Raw genomic sequence first — 23,201 nt, 5'->3', positions numbered from 1 at the left:
AAGAGGGTGTACCCCACCACCCCCACTCTCCAGTGTGGGTTGTGCCATCCACCTCTCTGTTCATTCTGTGTCACCCTTACATTTACAGGCAGCTAGTTAGGTGTTGTTACTTACCTCACACATTCTGCAAAGGTTAACACTTCAGGATGTGAGCACTGACCTACATTAAACCCCTGTAAGTTTTGGTGTTTTTTTCCCACCACACAATCACTAGTCTATTTTCTAGCTAGCTCTTTTTACTTTTCTGTTTCTTAATCTGGATCTCTGAAGCTTGTAGTTTTAAGCTGAGGCCTGTCATGTAAAACTTGATCAAAGGCTTGCTACAAATCCAAATAAAATATATTATATGCACAGTCATTATCAACCTTGCCTGTAAAATGAAGATATACATATAAAAATCTTAGAATGTAGCAATGTATTTGCAATCATTACAATGTGATCTGCTGCAGAGGGCTATTCTTTTGATGTTTCATTTGTGGTATATATTGTTCTAAGAATAAGGTAATCCTTAATAATTTTTACTCTGCAAAGTGCAAAAAGAATGTCAGAGCAAGTTAAGTCTAACATGAAGATGGGCAGTTTCATTTTAAAAAGCAGTAGTGATTTTCAATTTGAATTTTATTCATACTGTTCAGGGGGTTTTATTTCTTTCCTTGATTCTGTATATTTAAGATAAAGATTTTTTATTATTTGTTGACAAATATGGCAATTAGAACTCTTGTGTACACTTGTGTGTGTTTTAAATTGTCTTGTCACTGAGAATAGTAAAAATATTTTCTTAGAGGACAATACCATTGTTCTGTATCAGGAGACTCATGTTCTTACTGGTGAGAGAGATTTCTTTGGTATTGAAGTGAGTTGGAGTCTTTGCATGACTTTGAAATTATCTGTGTATTTTTAAAATATGTGCATCTTGTCAAAGAGATGTGAAAAGAGTCAAAGAACAGCACAAGAAGAAATTCAGTTCCTCACTGTTGTTTTTAAGCTTCTTATTGCTGCTGATCTCCTAGGTCCATTGTTCAGCAAACTGGCTCAAGGCAGAGGTTTTTGTCAAGGACTGAAAAGTGTCATTTTGGCATTTACTGTTCAGCACGGCAGGGACAAGTGTACTATTTCAGGTGGTACTAGAAAGGAAATTACCATTAGCACATTTCAGTTCTCCTACAGGTACAACTTTAGAGCTCCTTTAAAGTGCCTTCTCCTTTAAGAAAGATTTTTTTTCACTTTATTCCTGTCAGGATAGCACTGTACCATTCCAGAAGTTGCAGGCTGGATCTCTGTACTGAGATGATATTTCTTAATCATACTAAAACCACTGGCATGACAGATTTTGACATTTGTGAACTCCTTCACATTGATGTTAGTAGTTGATTGTGACTGGCAAAAACTCCACCCTGTAAAGAAAATCCTAATTACTGGTTCACCAAAGCTTCATGGAATATAAAAGAAAGGAAGCAAAAGAAAAAAAAACCCAACATTTAACATCTATGAACACTAATATTTTTTCCCCATAATTTCTAAACTTTTCCTATACCAATTAACCCCACAACTATCTAGAAAAAGGATTGCTGATTTTGTGCTCTGTATGCCCTTTCCCAACATATACTACAACTTACTGGCCTTCTTATTGGCTCAGCTACTGCAGGTTTCTGGAGATTTGATTCATGGTTGGGAAGGACAACTTTGGCTAATTTGTGAGATTTCTCTTTATCAAAAATTTCACATTATTGCCTCATAATAACCCTGGCTTTCTTCTCTTGTTAGTATTCTATATGACAGCACTGTAACATACCATAAGTATATTCTGTTCAGCTTTTTCCTAATAGTCAAATTTGTAGCCAGATTAGTTCAGTATATGCAGACAAATATGCAAAAGTTATTCTTTTTGAGATTATTGCAAAAAATTTCCTGGGTTTTTGTATAGTTTGAGCTGATACACCTTGTGGGAAGAAAATGAGAACTTTGTTGTTTACATAAATAAAAGAGCATATATCATGACATTTTTGACTGTTAGGAGGATAATCTGAAGAACTGAAAAGGCATTTATGGGCACAGACTAGAGCATGCCCTGATCCTGGAAATTATTCTTCGTTCTTCACTAGGGTCCCAAATTAATATACAAATATTTCCCTAACTCAGGAAATATTAAGGAAGAATTAAAATTATTAAGATACCAGAAAAATCTTAGATCAGCATCAATATCATTAAACCTATATTATCATCTCGTGTTTATATAAAGTAAAAAAAGTGTAAACCTAATTTGGTTCACCTGGTTTTTATTTTCTTTTTGTAATCATATATTCATAGGTAAATTTTAATATCTAGGAACTTAATACTTGCATTAATGCTAATGGCTGACAATTATAATCACAGTCAGTTTAGAAATAATGTGGCAAATTCATACATAAATGAGTCTCCTTTATATAGACAAGTTCCAGTTTATAAACAAGAGGACAAAGAAACAGAGTAATGAAGTGACCTTAACATTCTGTGTATGATAACAGCCAGCCTATGATATAACCTTTCTCTCCTAACTTGAAACACAGTGCTTTGTGCAGTGTATCATACTCTATGATATACTTAGAGTTCTTGGTTCATTATTGTTAAAAAGAATTATTTAAAAAAATACCTAACGTACTACATATGTCAGTTGTTAGCAGACTGAGTGTGCCAAGAAAGATTATGAGTACAAGTTAATTTATCTGTAAATTTAGTACTCCTGGTTTCTGGACTCTGCCTTGAAAAAAATATCACAGACAAAATGTCTTATAGTTTTCTGAAGATAGCCCTCCAGAGGTAGGGTTCAGGGCAAATCTAGGAGATACAGAAATTAGACATTTCTAACTAGTATTGGATTGAATGTAATCTATATTTACATTCAATAACAGAAAACATTAAATTTATACCTATAAGTAATAGATTTTGAACTTTATAAAATTCCAGAATTTGAAGTTCTATGTGATGGGGATTTGAGATATCAAGATCAAAAGCCTATGGATTTGGTGTTCCCAGATTATGAGCCTGTATAAAGCAATGTAGAATCATAGCTGTATAGTTTCTTCTGTGAAGGAAGACCACATAATAAATTGTCATCTTTTCTATGCTGTGTAAGAACTTGCAATGGAGCTTACAAGACTGAGCAGTGATGACTCAGTTGAAGCCAGGAACAAATTGATTTAATATCTATTGCTAATAAAAGGTGATTTCTTATTATTCAGTCATTCTCATTTTTCAAAATTTCCTCAGAGTGATCCAATAATATGGTATAATATGACCAGTCTCATCCATGTTTTCAAATGCTCTTTCCATATGTTAGTTTCTTTATATCTAATTTTCAAACAGTTCGGCATATAAAAAAATATGTGTTTAATCTCATTGGTAGTTTAACTTAAATGAGTTTAGAATTTCTTTGGGAATATAAAACATTTCATCCGGTCTATTTTTTTTCAGGGAAGAAACTTGCTGATTTATTTATAATATTCAAAACCAATTAAAATTTCCTCTAACTATTAGGAATTCTTTATCTTCTCTAAGGGAATAAAAAAAAAGAAAAAACATATAATTTAATAATAGCAGAGAAAATGTGTATAAAGAATAACCATGCTAAATGTAAGAACCATTATTAGAAAAAAAATGGGAAATTTACCCACAATTTTGATGTCTTCAGGTTGCTAAAATTATCTGTATTTTCTATTTGGAAATGCATAGGAAATGGAAATAGGAATGGGAAAAAATGGTTATGAATTTTTCCTAAATAATACAGACTAGAGAATCTGGGAGAGAAAAAAAAAAGACATACTTTCTAGTATATATTTATCTAAACTTTTTAAGAAGTACCACCTACACTGTAGCTACAGTACAGCATAGTTTAAAACTGTTATATAAGAGCCAAGTTATTCAAATGAAAAATAAGTTGCTAAAAACTGTTTCTGTAATATCTGCAATGTAATTACCCTCCCTGTATTATTAAAGTCTGACAATATTTTCACATATTCCTTTGGAATCAATTTATTAATTAAAAAATTAGGCCAGCTCCACTGACCTAATTAACTCTAATAAAACCAACTAGGTCACAATTAAGATTCTCCTTTCACATAGGTATTTTCTGTCTCTTTAGTGCCATTCGTAACTTAAGTCTGGAGGGGTAGTATGATTAATTCTTTCGTACTCTTTGTCTGTTGCTGTGTTGCCTGAGCTCCTTATGTAAAATAACGTGAGTCCCACAGCTAACAAAAACCAGGGGCAAAATACTTGAAATGCCAAATCTAGCATCTGTATTATTCATGGCATTTGTGGTCTCTGTGGGAGAACAAAATCTGTGCTAAATAATGTGAAGAATTTTATAATCCTCATTGTACTGTCACTGCATCTTCCAGGGAAACAGAAAGGTTACTAGTTAACAAGAATTGAGCTTCCAGAATTTGTCAGCTGTCAGGTTGGGAAGCATGGATTATACCTGTGTTATTGGGTGGTTTTGCTGTACTGAACAGAGTCACATTTAAAAAAATCCAGCCCTGTCTGCACAACAGAAAAAAAATAGTGTGTTACTTCCTGATGAAAGTAAAGCAGTATCTCTATCCAAGCATAAAGAGTTCCAGAGCAAGACCAGGTTAATCCTTGGTTTAGGTTTATAGTTACAAAAATCTTGTTGGACTAGAATGCTGAAGTGTACAAACAGCATTCCACAGAAAATTCCAGGATGTTTATGGTAAGCTGTGTCTCTCTGTGGTTCCACTGCAGCTCATTAATGGGGGGAAGGTCATGTAGGTGATCTTTCATCCAACTTAGGCCTCTGCTTTAAGAGGGGATAAGTCTCTTTATTTATATGCTTATTTACCTTTGCTTTCTGAGAGATCTCAAGTAGCCTAGATGAGGAGTCTAATCTTCTAGATAGTTATTATAAGTTAAGAAGTCTATAGGAAGTTAATAATGAGAGTAAATTAATCATGCTTGTTACAGTCTGACCATTCTTTGTACAGAAGAAATCTAGGATAAATAAAATAACACAATAACCCTGAAGAGAGAAACCTAAGGGAAAACAGGCAATTCAGAAAGACTTAGCTAGAAAGCCTTAGCTATGGAAAGAAATTTTGAGAGAAAGAATCCTTTAGCTTGCAGAAGTCATGTCAAAAATCTTTCTGTCAAGTTGTTAGGTGACTCAGATAATTCCAAATAGCAAAATAGTGATCACCTGGTCATTATATCTGGTATGACAGCAAAAATAACAGTTGAAATAAGATCTCATAGGACATTTTACATAGGCCCTAAATGTTGCTGCTTCCAAAAGTTTTCCTAGAAGAAAATGAAAAGGTATAGGAGTAGATTACACTGAAAAGCCCTGTTGGTAACAATGTCACATAACTCCTCACTTGGACAAATATGACTGTAACACTGTGGCAATCATGATTACCTTTTAATACTATATACTTTGTAAACTATTTCCCTCCTCTAGCATTCACAAAGATTATTGTGGTGTGAATACTACATTCTTCTAAGGACATTTAATATAATTAAAACCTCTAATGAATGACTTGAACCTGGTTTTGCCATACTAATTCTAATTGTTCCACATTCTTATCTGTTTATTTACATTTTTACTTATTTCAGAAACAGGTATTATAATTAAATTCAATATAATGCATGACTTAGCAGCACTAAATAACCACATAATAAATAATTATGAGCACAATTGGAAAAATAGAAAAGGAACTTTCCTTTTTATACATCTAATAAAATATCACAAATCAATAATTTTATAAAGAATTTCACTTCTCTGAAAAGTACCTTACATGGTTTTCTTATATTTTTCTGCCTAATAAAAGATAGGTAGAGAATGATCACTGCTACTTAGATGGAAATTCTTGTTTCATATGTGCACATATCCTCTGACTGCTATTTGTCCGTGAGTACCTTACTATATTACAATTCAGATACAGCAAGTCACAAATGATTGCCCATAAATCATAATAAAATAGGTCACTTAACATGTAGGCTTTAGTGTAATACCTGAGTTGTCTGGTGAGACCACCTGACATACAATTTGAATTGTATATGATTTTTCCATTATCTAAAAACAACCACATTCTCCAGATAGCTATTGGGATATATGTACAAAATTAGAAATCATTACAGAAGAAAGTTTTCTCTTTGTAAAATTGTAAAATTCCTTATTTCTTCATGAGAAATGAATTAAAAGTGCTTTCTGAACATAATGCTTTTAAAAGGGTAGAAAAATAAGAAAAATAGTGTCATCATCCTATGTTGTAACAACAGAAGTTTTATCAGCTACACAAATCTCTATGTCTGCTTCTAAAAATATTATTCTGGTTACTATGGAACTTAAATGACTCTTATTTTAGTGCTTATATATGTGATCTTCACTGTGTGAAATGAGGCTTTCTTATGGTGGAGCTAGTCTAATGTAAATTTACTAAATGTACCTAACAGCAAACAAAGTAAAACAATGCATTGAGAGATGTTCTAAAACTTAGTGGAATTTGAGACAATAATCTGAACTCTTGTATTTTTTGTTTTTATTTTTATTGATTTTCTGTATCATGAAGAAACTGCTTTTCTCTTTTGCTATATAATAAAAATGATATTTGTATTTTACATGGAGAAAGAGCAAAACTTTTTCACAAAACTAGCCAGTACAGAGTGACACTGGATTTTTTATATTTTATTTAACTAAACTATTAGAAATCGGGTCAGCAGTCCTCTGCAATACACTTAAGAACTTGAAAAAAATTGGAAAACCCAGGCTACTCAAAGCTTCTTCTGTGGACAGAGAATGCAATAACCAATTGCTCACTTCAGGAGAAAAAAATCCAGCATGTCTTGGAAATTTGACTAGTCTATAAATATTCCAAAAATTTTGCTTTTAATATGATGGATACACTTGCAAGCCTTTATATGCTAAAAACCTCAGAGATTCTGGGCAATTAACTCTTTTAGAGAAAAACTTCAGAGATTAGTAATTGCTTACCCAGATGACTAAGAACCTTAATTAAGGCATAAGGAGTTAGATGTTTCCAGAATTTGTCATTTATGTTGATAAAACGTGCCTTTGAAACATGTTCATTGTTCACTGCATGGGAACACTAAGTGTAGAATAGAAATCATGATTTCTGTGACAGATTGTTGTCAATGTCAAGCAGATTTAAAATGCAAGGATTGTGCCTGCTGAAGAAGGGCTGTCTACCTATTACAAACAAGGCTCCATAAGCTTGCCCCTCCCTGCAAGATGTGTATATGGCTTTTTAACATGGGAGTTCATGGTGGGTTGAACATGGGTCAGCAGTGCCTGGCAGCCAGGAGGGCCAGCCCTGTCCTGGAGGTCATTGGGCACAGCCGGGCAAGGGAGGGGATTGTCCTGTTCTGGTCTGCACTGGTCTCACCAAGCCAAGCTCAAGAAGTGTTTGGACAATGGTCTTGGGCACATGGTGTGATTTTTTGCAGGGCCAGGAGCTGGACTCGATGATCCCTGTGCATCCCTTCTAACTCAATTTATTCTATTATTGTATGTTCTCCAAGGAAAAGATTGATTTAAAAACTTATAGAAAGTGTCAATCCTTTAGAATGATCCAGAGCCATTAATTATTGAACAGAAAATTCTTCTGTTCCTGCTGCTTCTTGAGATGTACAGAGTTTAAACATTAACCTTTTTTTCCCTCAAATACGGGTGATGAATGTAATAGCTGCATATTGCAATTAAGTTACTTTAGTATAGCTAAGGAATTAAATCTCACTAGAGTCTTATATCTGACATTTTCTGAATCCATTAATTTATCTTTACTAGACACTACTCTGAGTTAGTAGTCTGAGCAAGAACATTTGGGATTGGTGATTTAACTGGAGATTTTTCCTTTTTGATTTGTTTTATATTTTGTTGCTAATTTCACACTGACTGAGACTACATGACGTACTATTCTGCTTTTAGAGTAGATGCCATTAATTTCAGCTCTCCACATGTTAAAACTCTTCTTCATTTTGTATTAAAGATTTACTGTTCCTCAGGAGGGCTACATGCAGACTGCCACAGTGAGGAGAACTGTATCTGACAAAGTGAGTGTATTCTCCTTTTACAATCAGTGAAAAGGAATAAGCAATTGAAGAACATAGCATCCTGACATATACAATCAGCAGAAATCAGATTGACTCATTATTAGGAGGTCTTTCTTCATTGGCCATAAGTGTCATTTTTCAATATTCTGAAATAACTAAAGTATGATGCATAAAATTGCTGAGGGGGTTCAAGAGAGAAAGAAGAGCAATACAAATGTACTGCATTAGGCACGAGATTTACTTTTCTCTTAAAAAATGTATATTTGTATGGTTTGGGATTTTTTTTTTTTTGTTAGAAGTCATGTCTGGTTCCTAAGAAACTATAAATCTGAATCAATAAACTATAAACCTGAAATAATATGTTTCTATGCAGACAGTGGTGCTCAAAGTTTTGAAAATTAAATCCACCTTTGCAGTGTCATGTGCCTTTGTGTGCTACCTTCTACATATAAATTCACACCTTTTCCTTCAAGACATTACTTTTTATTAACCAATCACTTAAATTTAAAATTAGTAATATTATTTCTGGGGAAGATCTTGCATTCATTTTTCTACTTATAGAAAAGACTCAGTAACTTCCACTATTTTACCATTTCTCAGATAAGATGACAGCAAATAGGTTCCTGGAGATGAGTGAAGGCACCACATTGCATAAGAATGTGAAATAAGAAACCATTCAATGATTAAGAGCTATAAGAAGTACGTTAAGCACCATGCAATTTAATACTTTCTTGATAGCAGATAATAGATGCTATCAGGAAGAGTGTTGGAACACAAAGCTGTGGTGTAGGAAGCGCAAAATATCACTTCCTTTAACAAATCTTGCAATTCATGCCTGTCTTTCTTTTTTGAACTTATCTCATGACTTTTGTGGTTCATATAAGATTTTGCCATCTGCTACATTCTATAAAAATCAGTTCCACAGCTTAACAATGCATGGAGTTGAAAAGAATGTCCCTCTTCTTTGTTGTGTTGCTGACTTGTCTGCAATAAGTTGAAGAGATGACTTAAGTTGCTCACAAAGGTATTTATGCCTGAGAAGGGAAGAGAACACTGCTTCCCTTTTTGAAGCTGTTGGAAGAAAACAAAGTAGTAGCTCTACAAAACATTCGTGTTATAATTTTAGGAGTTTTCTCCATAAATAGAAAATATTACAATAAACATTGGAAAGTAGGTATACTTGCATAACTTTTCCTTGAAAACAAATGCCTTTTTTTTTTTTAAGACCAGATAGTTAAAAAACATCAAGAAAAAAACCTTCTTAACAAACTTATTAGGACCTCCTTAATTTTTATCTTGTGCAGATAATAGAAAATGTTATGGGTAGTTGATGGAATAAAATGTAGAATGAAAGACTGATTAAACAAAATATGGAAAATGCAGAAAGTATGGTACTTTCCTATGAGGAATACATTTAGAAATCACAACCACAGTAATCTGAAAGCACCAATGTAAATGTGTAGAAGCAAATAATGCTGTTCAAGTTCATTGAAAGAATTTTTAATCCATGCAGTATATAGAGTTTTCTTGTACCATTCCATCATTAATATTTTTTGACAAAATATATTCATTTCAATAATAATGTAGAAATATGTGTAATTTAATAGTTGTGATATTCAGTGCCACAAAAGGAGAAAATATATATTGTTATTTAAAAATGTATTTGTATGGCGTGTTGTCACTTTGGCTGAAGCATTGGCAAAAAGGCTTTGCTTTAGCACTTGCTTTTAATAAATTGCTGACATTATTATAGTGAAACGAAAACAATGTTCATGCTTTTGCCCCTGTTCATCCACCTTACAATACAGAAGCTGTAATTTTTTTCTTCTTGTGTTGGGGGCAGTTTTCCAAGTAGAAGAGCTCTAAATCTTTTCTGTCCCATAAATATGTGAACATAAACAGTGATTTATTGCAATTTAGTTCCTGTTTTGGTGGAGGAGGTTTATGGTGCTGAGAAAACTCATTAATCTAATTCACAGCTCATAGTATAAACATAACCTTTACAATATATAACAGCAAAAATATGTGTGGTTATGATTTACTGTTTGTGTTTTTGAAGGATAAAGAAGTGCAAACTTGCTTTGCCACTTCCAGTTTTAGTACTCATTGATTAGGTTGAAGAATAAATATGAAATTGCTATAAATAACAATTTATGTGCATTTAGTTTCTGCTGGTTACAATTTTAATAAAAATACAAAGATTAAGAGGTTGTGAGAACAGCTTACTGGGAGCCAAACAAGCAACTTTAAAAAGCATATCACAGACAGAATTGTTATTAACCTGTTCATTTTTTACAATGCTAAATCTACTTAAAAGACAGATTTCTGAAGTTCTTTCCTGAAAATTTGCAAAACTCAAAAAAAGAGATTAAGTAACTTTATTGTAGTAGCATTAAAGTACCCTTTAGGATTATATAGTTAGATATGCATATTTTATTAGGTTTCATACAGTCACTGAAGTAGAAAACCTCAATTTTGAATCTTGAGATGCTGTTAATTTAATAATTGTAATATATTCATATCATGTAATGCTATTAGAAGTTTACCTATGCTTCCACTGAATTTTAAGAGAAACCTGTGATGCTTGAAAAATCAGTGCATTTTTGGTTAAGTGATTACAAGGTCTATCAAATTTTAGGGTTTCTATTTTCACTCACTATGCAGAAAATCTTGAATAGTGATCACTCCTATAATTATGAAATCACAACATTTTTTAATATAAATTCTGGGATATTGTTAATATGTTTATTGTAATTTAACTTATAATATTGTAGAGAATATTTTGCAAAATGTGTATGTGATGCCATTGGAATGTGGCATGGTTTGATATCTTTAGTTGAAGTCTTTTGAATAAGTTACAATTTATGTAAAGTTAAAAATATGTTATAAAAAACTCTTAACCAATCAAAGCATAATTCTTTTAAGGCGTTATCTTCTCTGTAAGACAGTATTTTAATACCGAATTCATGAAAGTGAAGCTTGTATAATATATATGCTTTAGTTAATAATTCTGATATACTGATATATTATTGCTACTAATAATCTTAAAATAATGTGTTTTACTATTCAGAAATTATGAGAAAGCTAAGAATCATTACAGTTATAAAATATAGTGTAAAAATATGATTTTCATATTGTAAATGAAGCTTCAATTTAAATTCACTAAAATTACAATAGAAATTCCTATTGGAAAGATTTTATTTTTGAAATATATGAAGTAAAGGTAATTCATATACTCTATAATTCCTTCAAACTGTAATCAAATATTGCTGGTTAGAATATATTTTATAAAGAATGTTGATCACTTATAGCTCATCTTTCATCTGAGATCATTGGTTGTCTCCTTGTGACTGGAATTTATTTCTGAGTCACATCTTTGCATTTGTAAGATGTATGGAAGGAAATTATATTTATTTACATACTGCTTCACAGTTTTTCCCAATTCCTTTCTTTTATATGGTGACACTTTCTGTATAATACAAGAAACTAAACAGTCTGATAGTGTAGTACATATTGAAGCAATGTAGCTATAATATGCTATATTATTTTACATGTGTACATTAATTTCTAACTTAGCTTTTATTGGTTACTCACCTTTTGTTCCAAGTTGTAAAAGGAAGAAACAAATGAGAGCTACCCCTTCAACCATTGCTAGGAGGAAAATACTGTGATGTCTCTAGTCACATCAGAATAACAGTGATATTCTTCAAGAAAGTATAACTTAAAAAGGTGGAAAAAATTAAGGACAATGACACATTTTTAAAAATGATTTTGTGACTCATCAATTTAAAATACTATTTTTTAATATGCTTACATATTCATATCTTTTTGAGTACTGAGTAAGGTATTATTCCAAAAGTTAAGCAGACCATGTTTGGATGACTCTGGTTAAAATCTCTACACAATATGAGGACACTGGTGACACATAATTCTTAAAAAAATAGAGTAACAAGTTGTTTTAACCTAAAATTCAGTGGAATTTTTAATATACTTTCCCTAGAACCTATTTTAATTTTCCTTATTAAAGCTGCATGGTGGAATACATAAACTCTTTTACTTGTATTAGTTAATTTTTACAATATATTTAACTATCATAAAGTGATGATCAAAGGAGGCCTTTAAGAATATTATTACAGATATTCTACAATCTATCTCTGGGGCTAAAAATTTTTCATTTCTTCAAGCAATGGCAGAAGAACCCATTACTAATTCTGGATAAAAAATATTGAGTTTTGATGGACTCAGGTAATAGAGAGCAGTTGACCATATTACAGAAATGTGAATCATAACAGTGAAATGCTTGGCAATGTATGTTTAAGATTTAAAACATAAGGGCCTTGTACTGACCCTAAATTGTATAATCAATAATAATGTATGAACAATGATGTAGTAACGCTGAGAGTTCTGCTAAGGAATTACAACACCCTGAGTGAAGCAGTCTAGCTAATAAGAAAACATTTTCTTGAATGCTATATCTACTGAGTGAAGAATCAAAACTGAACCCTGTCACACTTCAAAGAAATGTTTTATATAAAGAAAGCCAGACGAAATCTAACAACTTAGTGAATTATTCTAATAATATTCATAAATCCATAAATCAACTCATATAGTGTTGTACAAATTTGCAAGTAGGTTTCCCCAATACATGAAAATCAAAAGAATACAATTCACTTACAGCTTTGGTAAATCAGGCCCAGGCCTAATAATTCAAACCTGAAGATAAATTATTATGTTCAATGGAAAACATTTTTATGACAGGCAAGTACCATTTAATGTAATCCTACCCAAATCTATTCCCATCATTCGCTAATTCATGAGTGAAAATACTCAAGCTGAAGAAAATTTAGAGCATATATGTCAATAATATGTTTCAATGTTACGTGCATCAATGTCTGTCACATATATTGTCTGTCACAGTGTCCTTCTGGACAAAATGTCCAACATCCAGTTAGGCAAGTCCATCATACATTGGGTGAACCTTTGACTGATGGGTTGGTCTCAAAGCATTCTAGTAAATGTGGTTATGTTAGGCTGGCAACCCATCACCAGTGGGGTCCCCCAGAACCCAATTTTAGGGCCAGTCCTCTTTAATTTTTTTCATAAAAGACCTGGTGAAGGAATCATATGTATATTGAGTAAGTTTGTTGGTGATAGCAAAAAACTAGGAGGAGTTTGAGGGTTTTACTGAGAGGTCTGGACAGACTAGAGAGCTGTGCAATTGTCAAATGTATGAAATTTAACAAGAGCAAGTGCTGGATTCTCCACCTGGGGTGGGGTAATTCTGGTTAAATGTACAAATTGGGAGACAAGAAGCTGGAGAAAAGCCTTGCAGAAAGAGACCTGGGTGGATTGGGTTGCTGGGAAGCTGAATCCCTGTCAACAGCTGATCAGAAAAAAGGGCCCAACTATGACCTGGGGGCCTTAAGGACATTATAGCTGGCTGGTCAAAGAAGGCAACTGTTCTTCTCTACTATGCATTCTTACATTGCCATCTCCACTACTTTGTGTGGTTTTGACCACCCCAAGCCCTCTGAGAAGCTGTGATGGGGCTCTAGTTGTTTAGCCTGCAGAAAAGGAGGCTCAGGAGTGACTTTATTACTCCTTACAACTATCTGAAAGGAGGTTGTAGCCAGGTGGGGATTGGCCTCTTCTGCCAGGTAATAAGTGGTAAGATGAGAGGGAATGGCTGCAAGTTATTGCAAGGAAGGTTTGAAATTAAATATTATGAAACATTTTTTCACTGAGAGGGTTACCAAGCATTGGAAGAGACTCCCCAGAGAAGTGGTTTAAAAGGTCTTTAGATATGGCACTCAGGAACTGGCACTTAGGAATATGGCACTTTAGTCATGGACTTCACACAGTTAGGTTTACAGTTGGACTTGATGATCTTAGAGGTCTTTTTCAACCTGAAAGATTGATTAAAATATGACAAGCTTCACCCAAGCAGGTGGGACAAAGACAAAACTGTCTTTGCAAAGACAGGAGTTTTTTTAGGGCTAAAGAATACCTGAAATCAGTCTACTAGTTAATTTTTAATACAAATGTCTCTGATGGTTTAAGAATCAGAGGTGATAAAATGAAGACCATTTAGGGTAATAAAATGAAGTTCAAACTTCTAAGAAATAAAAGTTTTTCATGAAGTGAGTCCTGATACCTCTTTTCAAAGAACTGTTGAAAAGGTTATTTCCCTAGGTTCTTCTCCTATGAGCAAACTAGAGCACAATAAACATTCATGCTCTCTAAAATATGCTGATTTATTTTACTCTTTAACATTACACTGATTGTTTCATATAAATATTTTCTATTAAAAGAAACATGGGCGTGTGACACTTATGCTACATCAACCCCTTAAAAAATTAAAATACTTGACAGCAATTTTTGATAGACTCAAAACTTCCATCAAAGAAACATATCACCAACATTCTTTTTTGGATCATGATATTCATATATCCTAAGAAAGGCATACTGTGGGTTTAATTGAACAGCATTTAGGAGTAATTCTAAAGGATCACCAACTGTGTCTTCACAACTCTAGCTCTAGGTGGGAACATCGTGTAGGAGTATAGATTTATCTTTTAAAGGTGCCTAAGTTGCTTCACTAAATAAAGAGCCCAGATCCCTCTAGCTCTGAATATTCACTAGAAGCTGATACTCTTGCAGTGTTACATCACTCCTTTTATGTCAACATGGACTGAAAATAGGATATTCAGATTATTTAATTCAGGAACTCTTTGAAATAAAGAGATAGTAATCAATATGTGTTTGTTTGGTTCCATTTCTGTCCTTACAGTATCTGAAGGCCACTTTTTATGCATTTTTCATCTCCTAGAGCGTTGGAATGCGAGCTCGACTCTAACTCTTATATAAGCTTTCCACATTTTGCTTGGAGGGAGATTAAGTTTCATGTACTCCTAGACAGAAGTACATGGATTGGTTTAATCTAGTTGTATAAACATTCCCAAGAAGAGGGATAAAAGGACCATTCATTCTAACTGAACGTAGATATATGAGCAGATTACTAGTTTTATTTGTTTTATTTCTGCATCTCCAGACCACAATCCTGACTTTTAGTTATACACTTAATGCTGTTTCAGTGAGAAACTTCTATTTATTTCAAATTAAATACTTCAAATCTCCTGACCTCCCACATTGGTTTCTCATGCTCTTCTAGATCTGTTCTAAACAGTTTCATCGTCCTAGATTTTTCCAAGAAAAATTCAAAGGAAGGAGCAGAAAACACCTTCTTAATTGTTTCTGTTTGGGTTTTTTTGTTTGTTTGTTTGTTTGTTTTTAATTAGAGCAAGATGTCAGCTTCTCCTTTTGTTAGTCAGAGATTCACCAGTATTTCAGGCTGAGCTGAATTTTTCCATTTCCCTCCTGCCAATAGCTGCAATAGAGGATTCTGCAAGGGATACATTCCGCTTGAGGTAGGCTCCTCTTCCTATGCCATGTACCCATACTGAGAAGGCATAAATCCACCTGACTATATTATACCTTGGAGGAAGAATATGGAAGGGACATTTTTGTCTAACTAATAATAGACCAGGAGTTGATAAGGCTCCAGTAACTTTCAGTTGCTCTTCCACAAGGTATGAAAGACCTTCCTTGAAGAGGTCAGAGTCATTGTAGAATCAAGTACAGGAAGATATCTGTAGTCATTATTTCTACACCTTGCCTGAAAGAGTTCACAATGTATATATTTCTGCACAATATGAACACAGTAAGCCTGTCTGCAATGCTGGGGAAGGATAATTCCATGTAAAGGCAATCCTCCTGGAAGTAGGAATCTTCTTTATCTTCCCATTCTGAATCTCAAAGCAGATGCAGCCTGGATCTAGATTATGGGCTTGTACAGCAATAGGAATGGCAACTTCATCTCATGATGCATCACCTCTGTGTCTGGAATTTGGTAGGAATGGTAATAACAATGCGTATTAACTTGGGTTGTGTCTGTTCCTTTAATTTCCTGGATGCAAAGTACTCATTTTCATAGAGAAGTGCTGTTTTCTTGTAAATAATCTCTTACCAATTGGAAACATTTCCAGACCGCTCAGCTCCATCTCTACACTGTAAGGATATCTTTGTGGGTTGACTTCTGCTGCTGTTTCCTGATTAAGGTTACAGTGTATCAATACTTTTTCCTGTTGGAAACCAAGAAGCTGTAATGGACAATTGTTTACCTATCTCCAAGATCCCTGCTGTTGTCCTTGAAGAGAAAGTTTGACTTCAAAAATAATTTCCTAGTACTCTCAGAATAATTTTCCATTTCAGAAGAAATGTGGTAGTATTACTGGGACACATATAAATACTTGTTTATTCTTGACATTGTAGTCCTATGTATTGTTAATGGTAGAAAGCTGTGTATGGAAGGTCAGGTAATTTCTTCATCTGTCTACTTAGTTTTCTCTCTCATCCATTATCTTTGTTTCTCCTCTTTTCACCCTTGGATAGCTGATCTCTGCGAAGAAAGAAGCCCATATAGCTCATTATTTCACGTTTTCCAACTCACAGATGGTAACCCCACCTGCAGATCTGCCCTTTTTATGCCATTACTAACTTCATGCTCTGTTTAAACTCTGTTATGTTTGCAACCAGGTCACCTGCTGAGGGAATGGATACTTCTGACAAGACCCAATCTCCTATTGAGCAAATGGGTTACAGACACAGAGGCCAAATTATTATTAAGTGTTAGCATAATTGTAATTATAAGTTGAGTGTTTCATTATAATACAGCTGTTGAGGCTTTAATGCATTCCTGTAATGTGCTTTATTAATAAGCTGCATAGAACTGCTGACTTTACAATTTTCTGTATCACATTTATGATAACAAAAGAGGATATGAAAATGAATTCACTGCGGGAGACCTACTGTGTTAGTTACTATGATTCACAAGTTTATTATGGTAATAAAGCAACATGAGACAATAACATTTGGAACTGAAATACACTAATGATGCTTCATATTGTTCCAAAAACATTATGCAAAAGTGGTAAAAAGTGTTATGACTTGCAGATAGTCAAATTCAGCAGATGTCACAAAAAGTGAGAAAGACAGTAATGTTAGCCCCTGAATCATTTGATGCTTCCTTCCAAATCTTCCAAAGTTAAGAGAATGTTTAAGTTGGTTGGCTGATTGATTGGTTGGTTGGCAACAAAAGGGGATTTTTATTAACTTTTACCAATTTCACTCAAATCAATATTTGAGTGACAGACAATGTGATCTTATCTGCAGTAGAGGTTTTCATATTACATATGTTAATTTTAGTGCTATAGACCTGCATACAGTGTACAGAGGAGTAGTAGTAAATAAGTCTTGCAGCAAAGCATACTGTGACTTGTAAAATACATCCTATTACTGAAGACTGGAGAGTACAATATGCATTACGTGTGCTGAAGCATGATAAGCATGATGAGAATAATGGAAAAATCATAATTTAAAGTAAGTTTTATAAAATTATAAAAAGTCACTACCTCAAAACACAGGAACACTGAGGCTATTTAATGATAAAAAAGGTATCTTGTGCAAAAAATATCTTAAAAATTCTTTATCATAAACTGTATTTAACAGATTGTTGTAGGAAATTTGAAAAGTCAAGAAAAGAAGAGAAGTTGAAACAGAATATTTACCTGACATTGGTAGACATAGACTCTGGTGTCCCTACATGCCACTTAAATTATGAGGAGAAGCATAGTTCAACTGTTTTCAGCAACTACTTAAACAATAAGTACTTGAATTCATTGGACATCTACTCAAGTACCTAATTTTTATTATTCTGAAAATGTTTTATGTACTTATTTTTGTTTGCCAACATGTTTGAGATGTGATTTTTTTCCTGAGATGGACAATTTTTCTCTAATTTTAAAATTTAATATCAAACTAGTTAGATGGCTATTTAAAAAGAAAAAGGGGTTCTGTAAGCAAATTTGGAACTATGAGTCCTGAATAATTAGGATTCCTCTGTATGTACTATTAATCAGGCTGTCTCCTCTGGTTGGTCTTGTGGTGTATACACACAGGACTGAACAGTGGCCTGATGTTAACAAAAAGTAAGTAGGACAAAACTCTATGCAATTGTGGTTGCCCACTTCTGACTTAATGGAAATTATTAAGTCTTAGAAGAACCTCTATAAATGAATGCATAATATAGTAGATTATTAGGCAAAAAGTGCTTTTCTCCACTCTTGTATTGAAGAGGATTATATGGACTGAGTTCCAAGAAGGTTGAGGTGCAAATTTCCTGTAATTTTCCTGTAGTAAAAATAGGTAGATAGTTGATCTAATTAACTGAGTTTCTGAGTTTCTTTTTGAAAAGATATAATTTGAAGATTTCATACACATTGTCATGCTTTAACCTCAGCTGGCAGCTCAACTCCACACACTTACTTACTAGCAGGATTAGGGAGAGGATCAGAAGACTGAAAGTGAGAAAAATCTTGGGTTAATCTTAATAGGTAAAATACAAGCCATGTGCTCAAGCAAAGCAAAGCAAGAAATGAATTAACTGTTTCAAATGGCCAGGCAGGTGTCCATCCATCTCCAGGAAAGCAGGGCTCTGAGCATTCTTCTCTTTCATCTTCTTTCCCCATCTTTATCTGTTGAGCATGATGCCATATCATCTGGAATATTCCTTTGATCAGTTGAGGTCTATGTCTTCTCCACACTTTGTGTGTACCTCCAGCCTCTTCACTGGTGGGGTGGTGAAAGAAGCAGAAAAGGCCTTGGCTCTGTGTAAGCCTTGCTCAGCAATAACAAGAAGGTCCATTATCAATGGTTTTCAACACAAATCCAAAACACAAGCCTATAACAAATACTCTGAAGAAAATTAACTACTCTTCTCCAGCCAAAATCAGAACATATATTGAATATAAAAAAAAAGGCAGCTGCCTTATCTGGATGGACTGTATGGCTGTCTGCTTGTCTTCAGCGGAGTTCCTCCTTTGACTCAACAAAGACCTTTATGTTAGATAAGCTGAATTACCTCCATGGGGCAAATTACCTAAAATTTTGGTGAGGTAGTTGTTTAACAACATGCCTAAATTAAGATTCCATGGAAGACTATTTAGTCTTATACTAGCTGGGCTGGAAGGAGCCTTTAAAAGGTTCTTGCAATAAACATGGACATTCAACTAGAACATGTTTTTCAAAGTGCTGTTCAAATTGACTTTAAATGTTTCCAGGAATGGGACAACTCTAATGTCTGTGGATAATCTGTTCTGGTGTTTGACAACAGCTACTGTAAAAAAAAAAAACAAAAACAAACTCTTTCTTACATCTTGTCTAAATCTGCCTTCTTTTAGTTTAAAACCGTTACCCCTTATTCTAGTGTGACAGGACATGAGAAAAAATTTGTCCCTATCTTGCTTATAAGCCCCCTTAAACCACTGAAAACCTGCATAGGTCCCTCCAAAGCCTTGTTCACTGGTGTGGTCACTCCATGATTAAAGGCCACTGGGTTGGTCAGGCAGGGCTTGTCCTTGGTAAAACACGCTGATTGTCTCGAATCACAACCTTGTGCCTTAGCATAGACTCCAGGAGGTTTTGTTCCCAGTCACAGAAGTGAGGCTGTCAGGATGCTATTTCCCAAGCTCCCCCTTTTCACTCTTATTCAAAATGCATGTAATCTTGAACTAATTGTCAAATAAACATTATAAGATGCAATGGCCCATCCTTCAGAGTGCTGATCAGTTTGAAATCTGGTGAGTCTCAAAGTACCCTACTATTCTTAGACACTTTTTCTTCATTGATTATAGAGCAATTCACAGCATCAAAAGCAAGAAAAAATAAGAACTGGAAAAGAAGACTGGAGTCTTGAAACATTTCACTAGACTCAAAAGTATTTGGAAATGTTGAAGATTTAAAGTTCACTTGAAATGTGTAATAAATGGGTGGCAGCAGAAAAGAAGACATTTAGAGGCAGTCATATTTCTAAAGCAGCTATTTCTGAAGCATTACCTGATTTTAATACTGCTCAGTTAATTCAAGCAGAGGAGACTAACTCTATAACTATTAAAGATATGAGAGGTACTTAGCTTCATGTAAAATAGATGGAAAGGTGCTTTTAATAGAGTTTATTAAAAGAAAAGCAGAGAGACATTTGTAATGCATCTATGAATGAGATCTCTTATTGCAATTTGGGGGAGTAATTGGAATCCCCTAATATAAAATAGAAATAGAAGGAAAATTTAAAAATAGGACAAACAAACATTAAAAGAACCCTACCGAAAACAAATTCAAGATAACAAAACAAGAAGAATTTGCTAAGCAAAGGAAATTACCTAAAAAACTGAATGTGATGGAAAATGGATAGGATTTTCAAACTGTTGGAGAATGTACTATGAAGAATGATGTTAAAATAGAAAGATATGGGAAATTAAAAACTAGAGTACATTCAGAGAGCTGCATAGCAGAGAACAAAGCCAACTCATCACATTTTGGAAAAAAATCAAGAAATTATTATGACCATTAGAGATTGCAAGTAATAATGTGCCTTATTTACCAAGAGGATAAACTATCATTGATTTAGAAGACCTGTTCCTAAATTATTATAGCAATGAGAGAATGGATAAAAGCTAGGTAGGAACTGTACTAATTTGAGTGATACAAAAGGCACTGTGGTGCATGAAATAAAATTAGTACTGTTAAAGAGATCCATAAGTAACAAGAATGAGACAGGATAATTATTTGGGTCTTAACCAGATTATTTTGTACAAAAACCTAATTATATGTTTGTATAAATATATGTGCCAGTATATGGGAAAATTGTCTCTTTTTTTCATTTTTACAAGGACAGTACCACTAATGATTAGGTTATACCTAGTCTCTCATTTGACTTCAACATAAATGAAAAACAATGAAAAAAAAAATACTACTGAATATGCAGATAGCACAGAGGAAAATTCTGGAAAAGCTCACCATACTCTAAAATAGAGTTTAAAGAGGATATTTTGTTTTAATATTGATATTAGAGATTGAAGAGGAAATGTATAATAACTTGATGTATTTTATTATTGTTAAACCATAAGAAAAATGAAAAATCATGGAAAAATGAATAAGAAGGCTAGGTACTTGTGCTTATAGATGGCTCAAGAAAGAAAATACCTAGAAATTTATTTTTTCATTTAACTGCAGTGACAAACAATTTTTGAGAGCTGGCTGATGCCAGGTTATTTGATTTACTATCCTAGTTCTGGCATATGACCATATAAAATTAGAGCTCATGTTTGTGCATACTGTATGGTTTCTTGAAAAGTGCCATTTCCTCTGACTGCACTGGGAAATGCAGCAGATTTATTTTATTGCATAGATATAGATAATTTTTGCACAGATATTTTGTTCTGAAAAGTGTCAGTAAAGTGGCCAGGGACTCCAGCCAGACTTGAAGAGAAGTATAGCTTCTGGATTTAATCTAAACAAAACAAAACAAAAAACAAACAAACAAGCAAAAAACAAAAAAAACCAACCCCCCAAAAACAAAACAAAACAAAAACAAAAACAAACAAACAAAAACAGGCAAGGAAAAAAATTAAGCTTTTGTTATTCAAAATATACCTGGGAAGAAATTAAGATAGAAAACTGGAGTACTACAGTGCAAATTTCCCCAACAAAGATGATATACAAATTCTAATAAAAAATGTACAGTGATAAAATAAATTTTAAATTTTATTTATTTATACTATTTTATAGCAATAAGTAATTGTTCAATAATGAACTTTAGCCATTTAGAACAGTTCTGATAAACAAAAAAATGATATGTGTTGGCTGTATTCTAGTAAATGTATCTTTGCAGCTTTTCTGGTGGCAGGTTAGTTGCCTGGTAATTTTTTACAATACACCTGAATTTCTGTTTGGACTGCACTGCCTTATTCATAGTAACACATGCATGGTAAAAAGCTTGTGTTTCATCATAGTTGTTCTAAATGCCATGGATTATTTAAACAACTACATTCTGTTGTGTTCATATAAAGAAGATAAATCTGTTCTTAGAGTTAGGTAGGAAAATCTTTAATTCTAGGGGGAATTTGGTAGCTCAAATTGACTGTGAGGTGCTTGCTGACCCTTTCTGTGATTCATTCCTGAATTTCTAATTGTGTTGACAAATACCTTCCACTACAGATGTACAGATTTCTATGCTAAATGTACAGATTGGACAGATTCTGTATTTCTAGATCCAATTTCTGGAACAATATTGAACTATTTTTTAAAAAGCATGACAACCCTCTGAAAAACCTAGAAAACTCCTTGTACAATACTTGTTTTTCTTTCAGGATTTTTGGTCACAGGCACACAAAAAATACAGTAAGGTTCCATTTAAAATACTGATTTGTAATCTTTGTTTTTAACTTTCAGGTAAATAGTTGCATATTTTTCAAGGTGTTTTTCAGATCACCTTGATATATCTTATTGCCTGAAAAAGTAGAATTCATTCATTAAGAGAAAGTCAAGATATTAAGCAAAATCATCAGCTGGTCATTGACCATTTCCCCTTTGATTATGGGAGCTTCGTTGTCCTCATGTTCCTGTTTTCCTGCTCAGGAAGCAGGGTAGCTGGAGAGCAACTAGTGTTACTATTAAAGACCAAGTCAAAGAAAACTTTTTCCTCATCCCTTATCACTGTCTTTTTCCACACTCCCAATAAAGGATGGAGATTCTTCTTTGCCCTCCTTTTGCTACTAATCTATTTGTAGAAATTTTTTTACAGTCTTTTATAGATGTTGCCAGATTAATTCTTATTTGAGCTTTGGCCCTTTCAATTTTCTCCCTGTATAACCTCATAATATTATTGTAATCATCCTGAGCTGCCTGCCTCTTCTTCTGAAGGTCATAAATGTACCTTTTTTTCCCCCGAGTTCCAGCCAGGTTGGTCTTCTCCATTGGCTCATCTTTTGGCACAAGGTGATGGCCTACTCTTGCCCCTTTAATATTTCCTTCTTGACAATTGTCCAGCCTTCCCAGGCTACTTTGCTCTTCAGCATTTCTTCCCAAGGGACTCTCTCACCAGTCTCCTAAGCAGTCCAAAACTTGCCCACCTGGAAGTCAAACACTTTTATTGTCCTTTTTGACAAGAAAATATCAGTCAGATCCTTAATAATGATGATACAGCATTCAGTATTTTTGAACTATGTGTCTTGTAAAAGAAA

At 33.7% G+C, this 23,201-nt stretch overlaps 1 long non-coding RNA gene across 1 annotated transcript in view; it reads right to left on the bottom strand.

The window, feature by feature from the left end:
- Positions 1 to 14,297: 14,297 nt before the first annotated feature.
- Positions 14,298 to 23,201, bottom strand: part of LOC110475074 (uncharacterized) — a 33,646-nt gene continuing 24,742 nt past the window's right edge. Inside the window, exons 2-3 of the long non-coding RNA XR_002466206.3 lie at positions 22,895 to 23,090; positions 14,298 to 16,522 (exon numbers count right to left, since the gene is read on the bottom strand). This is a non-coding gene — a long non-coding RNA (uncharacterized LOC110475074). The remainder of the gene's footprint in view (positions 16,523 to 22,894; positions 23,091 to 23,201) is intronic.

Source organism: Lonchura striata, chromosome 1 (assembly GCF_050655825.1).
Source record: "Lonchura striata isolate lonStrDom1 chromosome 1, ASM5065582v1, whole genome shotgun sequence".
Lineage (NCBI taxonomy): Eukaryota > Metazoa > Chordata > Aves > Passeriformes > Estrildidae > Lonchura > Lonchura striata.
This window is presented reverse-complemented; position numbering and strand designations above follow the sequence as displayed.